Source organism: Myripristis murdjan, chromosome 17 (assembly GCF_902150065.1).
Source record: "Myripristis murdjan chromosome 17, fMyrMur1.1, whole genome shotgun sequence".
Taxonomy (NCBI): Eukaryota; Metazoa; Chordata; class Actinopteri; order Holocentriformes; family Holocentridae; genus Myripristis; species Myripristis murdjan.
The window spans coordinates 14,170,625-14,184,754 of NC_043996.1; the positions used below are offsets into that span (position 1 = coordinate 14,170,625).

The 14,130-nt window shown below is 42.2% G+C and overlaps 1 protein-coding gene and 1 long non-coding RNA gene across 2 annotated transcripts in view; one reads left to right on the top strand and one right to left on the bottom strand.

The window, feature by feature from the left end:
• Nucleotides 1–14,130, bottom strand: part of selenof (selenoprotein F) — a 61,419-nt gene that overhangs the window by 29,888 nt on the left and 17,401 nt on the right. The window lies entirely within an intron of this gene.
• On the top strand, nucleotides 13,553–14,066 carry LOC115374629 (uncharacterized). Its single transcript, XR_003929636.1, has 3 exons — nucleotides 13,553–13,688; nucleotides 13,815–13,883; nucleotides 14,003–14,066. It is a non-coding gene; the product is annotated as an uncharacterized LOC115374629 (long non-coding RNA).

The following is a 14,130-nucleotide window of genomic DNA, read 5'->3' on the forward strand; positions in this document are numbered from 1 at the left end:
TGCGGAATTCCGCCGCAGCTAGAGTGAGTGACAGTTAGGACAGCCGAGCTCACCAGGGTCCAAAATGGTGGAAAAATGTTAACGCCGTCCACAAACTTGTTCCAATCGACACGAAAACTTCATATTTTTGTAGGAATTTTCGTCTTCTTTCGTGTGGCATAAGTTTCGAAGCCGTTAGACATTCACCTTAGACGGCAGGTGCCTAATTAGCGCCAAGTGTTCGCCTCTCTATGCCAAACTCCATGGGAAAAAACGATGCCCTCGAAGTCGGCGTTGCCGACTTCGAGGGCTTATAAATCCTAAACGGTTCGAATTAACAATAATTCCTTCAGAGGTTTTGTTAAGAACAGGATCCTCTGTCATGTATTAGCGGTTCAAGCCGCCGCGATTTACGGCCTCGGAGGAGATAGATTCGGCGTAACGTGCAAAAATGGGCCGTGACTTTTATTTTGAAACGCAATTTCCGGACTTCCTGTTGGCTTTAGGTGGGGGCGGCGAGCACGAAAGATGTTGGGCTCGCTGAGATCTACGTTTCGGCGTTGGTTTGGTCTTTCTATCACATTCCTGTGGGCCGCAGCGGCCGCCTTCGTGTGCCTTTTTGTGCCTAGGTGGCGCTAGTGAGCCCATTTTTGCACTTTGGGGGTCCGAGTTGCCATTTTATCGAATTTTTCACCAGACTTGGGGTGCGTGCCAAATTTGGTGAGTTTTTGAGCATGTTTAGGGGGTCAAATTAAGCGTCAAAGAGACGTAACAATAATAATAATAATAAAAAACGATACAAAAACAATAGGCCCTCTCTCCGATGGAGGGCGAGGGCCTAAAAAGAAGAAACGATACAAAAACAATAGGCCCTCTCTCCGTTGGAGGGCGAGGGCCTAATTAAAGCTGCAAGCAGCGTTGGTCGGCCCTCGCACCGGTGCCGGTCCGCCACGATGTTGGTGTCATTGAAGTGCAGACAATTTATCCATTTTTCCCATTTGTAAGGGTATTTTTCGGTGCTTTCAGTTGGAAAGAGTTTGGGGCTTTTATTTTGAAAGGGTTAGGGTTAGGCCGAGGATGTCCTAGTGTGTGAGTGACATGAGTACTGTGCTAATACATGAGCAGCTGTGTCATAATCAGACCAAAGTGCAGGCAGACAGAGAAATGTACATTCAATCCAATGGAGAAATCGATAAAAACCCACACCCGTTTGAGGTAACGCCGCTCGGACATCGTTTCAGTTACAGACGCAATTCGAAGTTTAAACGAGTCACAAGACTCGGCTCTATAATTCTTGTATTAACACCATTTTGTTATCTTTTACCGTTTTTGAATTACGGCAGTTTAAGTTTGACTGTTTTCTCTGCTCCCGCTGACGGTTTATAATGGGTGTGTATTGCGGAACTGTCCGTTGCCTAGAGTGAGTCACATGACCGGGCAGAGTGCAGAGGAGAGGACACCAGGGTCCAAAATGGTCGAAAAGTCCTCACAGCGGCCACAAACTCGCTCCAATTTAAAAATTAATTTCATATTTTTGTAGGAATTTTCGTCCTCTTTCGTGTGGCATAATTTTCGAAGCCGTGCGACGTTTACTTTAGACGCCACGGGCCTAATTAGCGCCAAGTGTGCGCCTCTTCACGCCAAACTCCATGGGAAAAACGACGCCCTCGAAGTCGGCGTTGCCGACTTCGAGGGCTTATAATTTAAAAACTAAACGAGTAATGACGAAGTCTTTAACAACTTTTGTTCAGCACTGTATCCTCTTTCATGTATTAGCTTTTTGAGCCGCCACGATTTACGGTCTCGGAGGAGATAAATTTTATTCAACACGCAATTTCGGGGCCCGACTTTTACTTTGAAAGGCAAATTGCGGACTTCCTGTTGGTTTTGACCTGGGGGTGACGAGCGTCTAAAATCTCGGCCTTGATGAGACCTACGTTTCGGCGCTGGTTTGGTCTTTCTATCACGTTCCTGTGGGCCGCAGCGGCCGCCGTTGTGTGCCTTTTTGTGCCTAGGTGGCGCTAGCGAGCCCATTTTTGCACTTTGGGGGTCCGAGTTGCCATTTTATCGAATTTTTCGCCAGACTGGAGGTGCGTGCCAAATTTGGTGAGTTTTTGAGCATGTTTAGGGGGTCAAATTACAGGTTATTTAGACGTATAAATAATAATAAGAAAAAGAAGAAACGATACAAAAACAATAGGCCCTCTCTACGATGTAGGGCGAGGGCCTAAAAACGGTACAATAACAATAGTCCCTCTCTCCGTTGGAGGGCGAGGGCCTAATTAAAGCTGCAAGCAGCGTTGGTCGGCCCTCGCACCGGTGCCGGTCCGCCACGATGTCACTGAAGTGCAGACAATTCATCCATTTTTCCCTTTTGTAAGGGTATTTTTCGGTGCTTTCAGTTGGAAAGAATTTTGGGCTTTTATTTTGAAAGGCCTAGGATGTCCTAGTGTGTGAGTGACATGAGTACTGCGCTAATACATGAGTACTGGCAGCTGTGTCATGATCAGCCCAAAGTGCAGGCAGACAGAGAAATCCCCATGCAATCCAAAGGAGAAATCAAGCAAACCCACCCCTGTTTGAGGTGTCACCGTTCGGACATAGTTTGAGTTACAGACTTTATTCAAGGTTTAAACGAGTCACAAGACTTGGATCTATAAATCTCGTATTTACATGATTTTGCTATCTTTTACCATTTTTGAGCTATAACAGTTTAAGTTTGAGTGTTGTTTCTGCTCCCTCAGAGCTTATAATGGGTATAGTATGTATAGGGGAATGTGCAAGCAGCTAGAGTGAGTCACATGACCAGGCAGAGTGCAGAACAGAGCACTCCAGTGTCAAAAAGGGTAAAAAAGTCTGCACAGCGGCCACAAACTTGTTCAAATCTACACCAAAATATCATATTTTTGTAGGAATTTTTGTCCTCTTTCCATCGGCGTAGGTTTGAAAGCTGTCAGGATTTTACTTTAGACAGCAGGGGCCTAATTAGTGCCAAGTGTCTGCCTCTTCACACCAAACTCCATGGTAAAAAAAAGAGGTAGAGGAAGTATCCACAGACAGGCATAATGTTATATATAATAACAATAATAATAATAATAATAATAATAATAATATAGTATAATAATTATAATATAATATCATATAATATATATTATTAACAATATTATTATCAATTATTATAAACAAAATAATAGTTACTAAATAATAATTATTATTACTTTTTTTTTATTTTTTTTTTATTACAATAACATTATGTAGTAGGTATTTACATCACCAATGCTATGGTAATCCATCTTGTTTTGATTTGAAAAAGAGATCGGGAGGGGCGCAGGGGGGGCTGCGTATAAAAGCCCCGTGCGTCTGTGTCCCTCCCCCCCACTTCTTCTCACAGACTAAGAGGTAAGACCTGTTTTCATCTCTGTTAGCTTAACGTTAGCCTATTGTTTGAACTCTGTGCTGATATGAGGCTATGGTTGATGATAACACAGGTAATTTAAATGTTATATTTCAGAGAGTGATTATGTACTTTGCATTGTGCTGTTTGCTTGTGCTTTTGGTGAGTTTTGATGGAGGGGCCGTCGAGCTTTACATGCAAAGCTAACCTGTGTTTGATAATCTCAACTCCTGAGATACAAGTGATTGACTTGAAACATTTATTAGGACATAGACAAGGCATTACCATCGACGTGAGATGAATTTTAAAGTTTATTGATGGCATTTGGTCGATTGGATTAGCGCGCTAAGCTAGCGCTAGCTAGCGCTAGCTTAGCGCGCTAACCTAGGCCTGAGGCCTACTGGCGTTTAGCTTTACATGTAAAGCTAACTTTTATTTGATAATCTTAACTTCTGAGATACAAGTGGTTGGCTTGAAACATTTATTAAGAAGTAGAAAAGGCATTACCATCGACGTGTGATGAATTTTAAAGTGTTTTGATGGTGTTTGGTCGAGTAGATTAGCGCGCTAAGCTAACGCTAGCTGGATCAGGTTTTATTTGCTTGGAATGCTAGCCTTGCTAGCCCGCTAGCTTAGCTGAGAGACATTGTGTCGGCCATTTTGTGCCCATATAAAGAAAAGCTGTGTCTTAGGCCTAGTTGTGCTAGTGTGTGGTTCCATAAGATTTTGAGAGGCAAACTTTTTCTTGCTGTGACAAAGGAAAATTATTTCTTGTGTGTGTGTGTGTGTGTGTGTGTGTGTGTGTGTGTGTGTGTGTGTGTGTGTGTTTTCTTTTGTAGTTACAAGGTTTTATTTGCATGGAACTGAGTTTGTGATATATGTTGTTGAGCTGAGTGTGTGTGTGGCCTGTGTGCATTCAAAGAGCAGATACAGGCAAAGCTGTGCTAGTGTTTGGTTTGAGAGGAAAACTTAGTCTTGTTGTGTGGAAAAGGAAAATTATTGGACTTGATGATGAATAATTGCATTTTGTGTGTGTGTGTGTGTGTGTGTGTGTGTGTGTGTGTGTGTGTGGTTCAACCAGATTTTGAGATGAAAACTTTCTCTTGCTGTGTGAAAAAGGAAAATTATTGGACTTGATGATGAAAACTGCTATGTGTGTGTTTTTTGTAGTTTGCTATCATGTTTTATTTGCATGAAACTAAGCTTATGATGTATGTCGCTGAGTGTGTGTGGCTTTTGTGTGCATTCAAAGAGCAGGTGTTGCTGTGTCATAGGCAAAGCTGTGCTAGTGTTTGGTTTGAGAGGAAAACTTTCTCTTGCTGTGTGAAGAGGGAAAATTATTGGACTTGATGATGAGTTGTTGCAGGTGTGTGTGCTTTTTAGTAGTTTGATATCAGGTTTTATTTGCATGGAACTGAGTTTGTGATATATGTTGTTGAGCTGAGTGTGTGTGGCTTTGTGACAGAGCTATATCTGCTCTTTGCATGTACACCAGTCATAGCTTTGGTTGTGTGTGTGTGTGTGTGTGTGTGTGTGTGTGTGTGTGTGGTTCAACCAGATTTTGAGATGAAAACTTTCTCTTACTGTGACAAATGAAAATTATTTGACTTGGTGTGTGTGTGTGTGTGTGTGTGTGTGTGTGTGTGTGTGTTCTTTTATTGTAGTTTGATATAAGGTTTTATTTGCATGGAACTGAGTTTGTGATATATGTTGTTGAGCTGAGTGTGTGTGGCCTGTGTGTGTATTCAAAGAGCAGGTGTAGCTGAGAGACAATGTGTCAGCCATTTTGTGTGCATATAAAGAAAAGCTGTGTCATAGGCCTAGCTCTGTGTAGCTTAGCTGAGAGACACTGTGTCGGCCATTTTGTGCCCATATAAAGAATAGCTGTGTCATAGGCCTAGCTCTGTGTAGCTTAGCTGAGAGACATTGTGTCGGCCATTTTGTGCCCATATAAAGAAAAGCTGTGTCATAGGCCTAGTGGTGCTAGTGTGTGGTTCCATAAGATTTTGAGAGGCAATCTTTTTCTTGCTGTGACAAAGGAAAATTATTTCACTTGTGTTTGGATTTTTTTTTTTTTTTTTTTTTGTAGTTACAAGGTTTTATTTGCATGGAACTGAGTTTGTGATATATGTTGTTGAGCTGAGTGTGTGTGGCCTGTGTGCATTCAAAGAGCAGATACAGGCAAAGCTGTGCTAGTGTTTGGTTTGAGAGGAAAACTTACTCTTGTTGTGTGGAAAAGGAAAATTATTGGACTTGATGATGAATAATTGCATTTTTGTGTGTGTGTGTGTGTGTGTATTTTGATATCAGGTTTTATTTGCATGGAACTGAGTTAGTGATATGTACTTGAGCTGAGTGTGTGTGGCTTTGTGACAGAGCTATATCTGCTCTTTGAATGTACACCAGTCATAGCTTTGCTAGTGTGTGTGTGTGTGTGTGTGTGTGTGTGTGTGTGTGTGTGTGGTTCAACCAGATTTTGAGATGAAAATTTTCTCTTGCTATGTGAAAAAGGAAATTTATTGGACTTGATGATGAAAACTGCTATGTGTGTTTTTTGTAGTTTGCTATCATGTTTTATTTGCATGGAACTAAGCTTATGATGTATGTTGCTGAGTGTGTGTGGCTTTTGTGTGCATTCAAAGAGCAGGTGTTGCTGTGTCATAGGCAAAGCTGTGCTAGTGTTTGGTTTGAGAGGAAAACTTTCTCTTGCTGTGTGAAGAGGGAAAATTATTGGACTTGATGATGAGTTGTTGCAGGTGTGTGTGCTTTTTTGTAGTATGATATCAGGTTTTATTTGCATGGAACTGAGTTTGTGATATGTTGTTGAGCTGAGTGTGTGTGGCTGTGTGACAGAGCTATATCTGCTCTTTGAATGTACACCAGTCTTAGCTTTGCTAGTGTGTGTGTGTGTGTGTGTGTGTGTGTGTGTGTGTGTGTGTGTGTGTGTGTGTGTGTGTGTGTTCTTTTATTGTAGTTTGATATAAGGTTTTATTTGCATGGAACTGAGTTTGTGATATATGTTGTTGAGCTGAGTGTGTGTGGCCTGTGTGTGTGTGTATTCAAAGAGCAGGTGTAGCTGAGAGACACTGTGTCGGCCATTTTGTGCCCATATAAAGAATAGCTGTGTCATAGGCCTAGCTCTGTGTAGCTTAGCTGAGAGACATTGTGTCGGCCATTTTGTGCCCATATAAAGAAAAGCTGTGTCATAGGCCTAGCTCTGTGCAGCTTAGCTGAGAGACATTGTGTCGGCCATTTTGTGCCCATATAAAGAAAAGCTGTGTCATAGGCCTAGCTCTGTGCAGCTTAGCTGAGAGACATTGTGTCGGCCATTTTGTGCCCATATAAAGAAAAGCTGTGTCATAGGCCTAGCTCTGTGCAGCTTAGCTGAGAGACATTGTGTCGGCCATTTTGTGCCCATATAAAGAATAGCTGTGTCTTAGGCCTTGTTGTGCTAGTGTGTGGTTCCATAAGATTTTGAGAGGCAATCTTTTTCTTGCTGTGACAAAGGAAAACTATTTCACTCGTGTGTGTGTGTGTGTGTGTGTGTGTGTGTGTGTGTGTGTGTGTGTGTGTGTGTGTTTGTAGTTACAAGGTTTTATTTGCATGGAACTGAGTTTGTGATATATGTTGTTGAACTGAGTGTGTGTGTGGCTTTTGTGTGCATTCAAAGAGCAGATACAGGCAAAGCTGTGCTAGTGTTTGGTTTGAGAGGAAAACTTATTCTTGTGTGGAAAAGGAAAATTATTAGACTTGATGATGAATAGATGCATGTTTTTTTTTTTTTGTAGGTTTAGATCAGGTTTTATTTGCATGGAACTGAGTTTGTGATATATGTTGTTGAGCTGAGTGTGTGTGGCCTGTGTGTGTATTCAAAGAGCAGGTGTAGCTGAGAGACATTTTGTCAGCCATTTTGTGTGCATATAAAGAAAAGCTGTGTCATAGGCCTAGTTGTGCTAGTGTGTGGTTCCATAAGAGGCAAACTTTTTCTTGCTGTGACAAAGGAAAACTATTTCACTCGTGTGTGTGTGTGTGTGTGTGTGTGTGTGTGTGTGTGTGTGTGTGTTTTGTAGTTACAAGGTTTTATTCGCATGGAACTGATTTTGTGATATATGTTGTTGAGCTGAGTGTGTGTGGCTTGTGTGCATTCAAAGAGCAGATACAGGCAAAGCTGTGCTAGTGTTTGGTTTGAGAGGAAAACTTATTCTTGTGTGGAAAAGGAAAATTATTGGACTTGATGATGAATAGTTACATTTTTTTTTTTTTTGTAGTTTGATATCATTTTTTATTTGCATGGAACTGGGTTTGTGATACATGTTGTTGAGCTGAGTGTGTGTGGCCTGTGTGACAGAGCTCTATCTGCTCTTTGAATGTACACCAGTCATAGCTTTGCTAGTGTGTGTGTGTGTGTGTGTGTGTGTGTGTGTGTGTGTGGTTCAACCAGATTTTGAGATGAAAACTTTCTCTTGCTGTGTGAAAAGGGAAATTATTGGACTTGATGATGAAAACTGCTATGTGTGTGTTTTTTGTAGTTTGCTATCATGTTTTATTTGCATGGAACTAAGCTTATGATGTATGTTGCTGAGTGTGTGTGGCTTTTGTGTGCATTCAAAGAGCAGGTGTTGCTGTGTCATATGCAAAGCTGTGCTAGTGTTTGGTTTGAGAGGAAAACTTTCTCTTGCTGTGTGAAGAGGGAAAATTATTGGACTTGATGATGAGTTGTTGCAGGTGTGTGTGCTTTTTTGTAGTTTGATATCAGGTTTTATTTGCATAGAACTGATTTTGTGATATATGTTGTTGAGCTGAGTGTGTGTGGCTTGTGTGCATTCAAAGAGCAGATATAGGCAAAGCTGTGCTAGTGTTTAGTTTGAGAGGAAAACTTATTCTTGTTTTGTGGAAAAGGAAAATTATTGGACTTGATGAATAATTGCATTTGTGTGTGTGTGTGTGTGTGTGTGTGTGTGTGTGTGTGTGTGTGTGTGTGTCTGTGTGTGTGTTTTGATATAAGGTTTTATTTGCATGGAACTGAGTTAGTGATATGTACTTGAGCTGAGTGTGTGTGGCTTTGTGACAGAGCTATATCTGCTCTTTGAATGTACACCAGTCATAGCTTTGCTAGTGTGTGTGTGTGTGTGTGTGTGTGTGTGTGTGGTTCAACCAGATTTTGAGATGAAAACTTTCTCTTGCTGTGACAAATGAAAATTATTTGACTTGATGCGTGTGTGTGTTTGTGTGTGTGTGTGTGTGTTTTTCTTTTTTTGTAGTTTGATATAAGGTTTTATTTGCATGGAACTGAGTTTGTGATATATGTTGAGCTGCGTGTGTGTGGCCTGTGTGTGTGTGTGTGTGTGTGTGTGTGTGTGTGTGTGTGTGTGTATTCAAAGAGCAGGTGTAGCTGAGAGACATTGTGTCAGCCATTTTGTGCCCATATAAAGAATAGCTGTGTCATAGGCCTAGCTCTGTGTAGCTTTTCTGAGAGACATTGTGTCGGCCATTTTGTGCCCATATAAAGAATAGCTGTGTCATAGGCCTAGCTCTGTGTAGCTTAGCTGAGAGACATTGTGTCGGCCATTTTGTGCCCATATAAAGAAAAGCTGTGTCTTAGGCCTTGTTGTGCTAGTGTGTGGTTCCATAAGATTTTGAGAGGCAATCTTTTTCTTGCTGTGACAAAGGAAAATTATTTCACTTGTGTTTGATTTTTTTTTTTTTTTTTTTTTTTTTTTTTTGTAGTTAGAAGGTTTAATTTGCATGGAACTGAGTTTGTGATATATGTTGTTGAGCTGAGTGTGTGTGGCTTGTGTGCATTCAATGAGCAGATATAGGCAAAGCTGTGCTAGTGTTTGGTTTGAGAGGAAAACTTACTCTTGTTGTGTGGAAAAGGAAAATTATTGGACTTGATGATGAATAATTGCATTTTGTGTGTGTGTGTGTGTGTATTTTGATATAAGTTTTTATTTGCATGGAACTGAGTTAGTGATATGTGCTTTAGCTGAGTGTGTGTGGCTTTGTGACAGAGCTATATCTGCTCTTTGAATGTACACCAGTCATTGCTTTGCTAGTGTGTGTGTGTGTGTGTGTGTGGGTGTGGGTGTGTGTGGTTCAACCAGATTTTGAGATGAAAACTTTCTCTTGCTGTGTGAAAAAGGAAAATTATTGGACTTGATGATGAAAACTGCTATGTGTGTGTTTTTTGTAGTTTGCTATCACATTTTATTTGCATGAAACTAAGCTTATGATGTATGTCGCTGAGTGTGTGTGGCCTTTGTGTGCATTCAAAGAGCAGGTGTTGCTGTGTCATATGCAAAGCTGTGCTAGTGTTTGGTTTGAGAGGAAAACTTTCTCTTGCTGTGTGAAGAGGGAAAATTATTGGACTTGATGATGAGTTGTTGCAGGTGTGTGTGCTTTTTTGTAGTTTGATATCAGGTTTTATATGCATGGAACTGAGTTAGTGATATGTACTTGAGCTGAGTGTGTGTGGCTTTGTGACAGAGCTATATCTGCTCTTTGAATGTACACCAGTCATAGCTTTGCTAGTGTGTGTGTGTGTGTGTGTGTGTGTGTGTGTGTGTGTGTGGTTCAACCAGATTGTGAGATGAAAACTTTCTCTTGCTGTGTGAAGAGGGAAAATTATTGGACTTGATGATGAGTTTTTGCATGTGTGTGTGCTTTTTTGTAGTTTTATAAAAGGTTTTATTTGCATGGAACTGAGTTAGTGATATGTACTTGAGCTGAGTGTGTGTCGCTTTGTGACAGAGCTATATCTGCTCTTTGCATGTACACCAGTCATAGCTTTGCTAGTGTGTGTGTGTGTTTCTTTTTTTGTAGTTTGATATCAGGTTTTATTTGCATGGAACTGAGTTTGTGATATATGTTGTTGAACTGAGTGTGTGTGGCTTGTGTGCATTCAAAAAGCAGGTGTAGAGTGTCATAGTTGGGCTGGTGTGTGGTGTAATAACATTTTGAGAGGAAGACTTTTTTGCTGTGTGAAAAAGGAAAGTTATTTGTTTTCATGATGAATAGTTGTATGTGTTTTTTCTGTGTAGGTTTATATCAGGTTTTATTTGCATGGAAGTGTTTGATATATGTGGTTCAGTTGAGTGTGTGTGGCTTTTGTGTGCATTCAAAGAGCAAATAGTTGTGTCATAGGCATTGCTGTGTCAGTGGTTGGTCCAATATGATTGTAAGAGAAGGTCTTCCTTGTGTGACAAAGGGAAATTATTTGATTCAATATTGATAACTGTAATGGTTTTTTTTTTTTTTTTTTTTTTTTTTCATGCGGGCGTGTGTGTCCTTTGCTGTGTGCATGAACCATAGTTTGATGTATTTAGTTGGGTGTGTCTGTGTCCACCGGTATGGCTAAGCTGTGAGATGTTGTCAGCCACTTTCTGTGTAATGAGGAAGCAAATAATGTAATTAGGATGCCAGTTTGCTGGTTTATTATGATTTTGAGAGGAAAAGGTTTTCTTAAGATGTGTCTCTGTTTTGAGCAGCACAGTCGTGTTGTTGGCCATTTTCTTTCTGTTACTTGAACACAATGTGGATGCTGGTTTGTGTCTTAAGCATTTTATAGAGAGAAAGACCTTATTTAAAATTAAAACCTAAAAAATTGCTTCAGCTAAGTGTATTCAGGATCCTTTCAGTAACTTTCTGTTCAATTAAATGTTTTTTTTTCTATAAGACAAGTAATGTTTAAATCAAACTGTTTCATTTAATTTACAGATATTGATATCGATTGGCTGTGAGATCTGGTGTTGTTGAGAGCGAGAGACCTGCAATTGACCTTCGAGCGACCTGCGAGCGACCTGCGAGCTACATCTGCGATCCCTTGATCCAGGACAAGTTTACACAGACATATTGATTCAATTTAAAAACAAACACATAACTAATTGTTAATCAACACACATAGTTTTACTTCTTTGACACACAGACACACACACACAGACAGACAGACAGACACACACACACACACACACACACTCTGCCAAGGTAAGTTAAAATATTTATGTATTTGAAGGCTGACCTTGTCTGGGAAAGCATTGTTTGTGAGTATGATTGGCACAGATTCACTTGGATTTTTAAAGTTTCTTTGAACTTTGGAGGAAATTTTATTCATTTATTTTTTTTGTCTGTTTGTTTTTCATTCCTAGATGCCCCGTGCCAAGTCCCACCGGCGGGCCCAGGCCCAGAAGCGGAGGATGGCGCAGCCGCAGCCATGGACCCCCCAGCCGCCTGTCCCCGAGTTCGTTGCTCGTAAGTATCAAACAGTTTGTTTATTTTTTTAATGTTTAACTGACACAGTTTGAATGTTATTTGAGGAAATACAAATTTTGTGTCATCATACTTTGTTGTCAACCACACAGGGCGCGGTACAGGGTACCGCCATCGCGTGCGGAGATGGCCGACTTCGAAGCTGACCCAGCGCAGCTTCAAGTTGGTCACTCCTGCCCAGAAGCCGGACCAGAAGGTATTAGTTTTTCTTTTTCAGAAACACAGTGCTGGTCGTAAGAAGTCGGTGTCTATGTTCTAAAGCCGTGTCTCTGTCGTTGCAGATGGTGTTCGTCGTGGGAGACTCCCACCTGCGGGCCCTGGTGGATGGGATCGTCGCGATGCCGGAGGTACCTCTGTGTTTTTCTTTTCTCTCTGTTCCAGGTGCGCATGCAGCAGAGCTGAGGACGGAGGTGTCCCACGCCGCTCTCCCCTGGACCCCGGACGTGGTGTGTGTGCTCGCCCCGAGCAACAACCTGACAGCCAGCAGGAACATCGGAGAGGCGTCGCTGGACTTCGGTGCTCTCCTGGCTACAGTCTGCAACCGCTGGGCGAAGGTGTGTTTAATTTGCAGTTGGCAGTATTTGTTTTGTCCTGTGCTGTCACAGTAAGCGTGTGTTTTCACATGTGCTTTTTTAGAAACCTAAATGTGATTCTAAATGTGATTTTTTTTTTTTTTTTTTGTGTGTGTAGGTGTTCGTGCTGGACTTCCCTCCACGCCTGAACATCGAGCCTGGCCTGCAGGAGCTGTTCCGCCAGGAGTACCGCCGTGTCGCAGCACGCATGGGTAGGTCTTAGTTTTGGTCATCAGTTTGATTATAAGTGACGTATCGTGAACTTAACCTCATATGTTTTACATGAGTGTAATTATTACCAGAATGTATAATATTTCTCACTTTTGCGGCAGGTCTCCCATACGTGTCTGTGGCAGAGCACCTCCCTCTGGACCGTTTGGAGCTGTGGAGCCGTGACGGTGTAAGTACAGCATACTTTGTTGTTGTGACATGACACATGGAGGAGTTGAAGGTTGTCATTTTCGATACACAAGCTGAGCACAATGTGTTCTGTGTTTCACTGTTTTCCAGGTGCACCTCAGCGACAGCGATGGAACGCCGATCCTCGTCCAGGCCCTGTGGGACGCCGCGGTCCGCCAGCTGACTCCTCCTCCTCCTCCTCCTCCCTCGGTGCCCCCCCGGACATCGCCTCGTGCCAGGGTCTCCCCCGTGCTGGTTGTGACTGGACACAGCCCCGCGCCCCGCCACCGTGACCCACTGGAGTGGACCGTCGTCGGACAGGAGGGCAAGGTAATGTGTTTAGTCATTTTCTGGCTGTACATTTGTACATCTTTTCTGGTTTTACGCCTTTAGTTTGTGTGTGTGTGTGTTTTGTTTTTTTTTTTTAATGGTGACAAATTTTTTTTTGTTGTGGTTTTTAAGATTCGAGCATCTCCGGTGCAAGAGTCTGTCCTCCCGTCCAACCCCGTCTGGTTCAGCGGCGACATCCTGGAGGCCATGGAGAGGGTTTCGCCATCCTCGGACTGCAGCGTCACTTCCCTTCTGCCAGCTGGCCAGGTAAACTCCCTGATAATTACATTTATATATTAGTTCTGACTTTAAGGTGTTTCTGTTAAGTTATAAAATGTTAAATGGGTTTGCCTCTAATGTTTCCCCTTGTCTCTGTGTGAGTGTGTGTGTGAATGGTTGTGAGTTTTTCCGAGTGCGTGCTGTGTCTTTTTGAGTCAGGTCATCATGCTGCTGGTGGTTGTGTGGCTCAGGTCCCAGGCTGCTCCAGTACATGTGGCTCCCCTCGGCATCCGCATTCCTCATCCACCAACTGTTTTTACATTTTTTCCTTTATATTATACATATAGATCTTTTGTTGTGTTTTTTTTTTTTTTTTCTTTGCTTGCAAAGTCTATTGTAGGTGTGTATGTCCTGGACAAAATTGAATTTAAGACTGCATTTAACAAGGTTTGTTTTCCTTCTTTTAGACTTCCCGTGTGAGGCGTTCGCCGAAAGGTGTTGCCACAAGGCGTAGAGGAGGAAAGCGGCAGGTTGGTATCATATTTAGTATGTGAAATATGTGGATTGTTTTTGCCATATTTTGATAACACATGCAGAACCCGAATGAATGAGTGCATTATTGAAATGAGTCTTTTGTCTTCCCCTATCTTTTTTAGGTGCCGGCAACACCTTCACCTGCCCGTGTGACCGTGCCTGCCTCCGGCCCCAGACCAGCGGTGCAGCAGGTTTGTCTTTGTTTAAATATAATATGCGAGTTATCGTTTTGAGAGGTTGCAGGGAAATGGTTCTCCTGTGATTTAGTGAAACCTTGTTTGATTTTTTTTTTTTTTTTGTCTTGTGTCAGGTGGAGGCGACAGCCCAGGAGTCGTCCAGCGTGGTGCCAGGGGTGGTCGTCGTCCGGGAGGAGCTCGTCGCAGCGTGCCCGGCCGTCCCGGAGGTGCAGCAGAGTACTTTTTATAACGTGCAGAACCC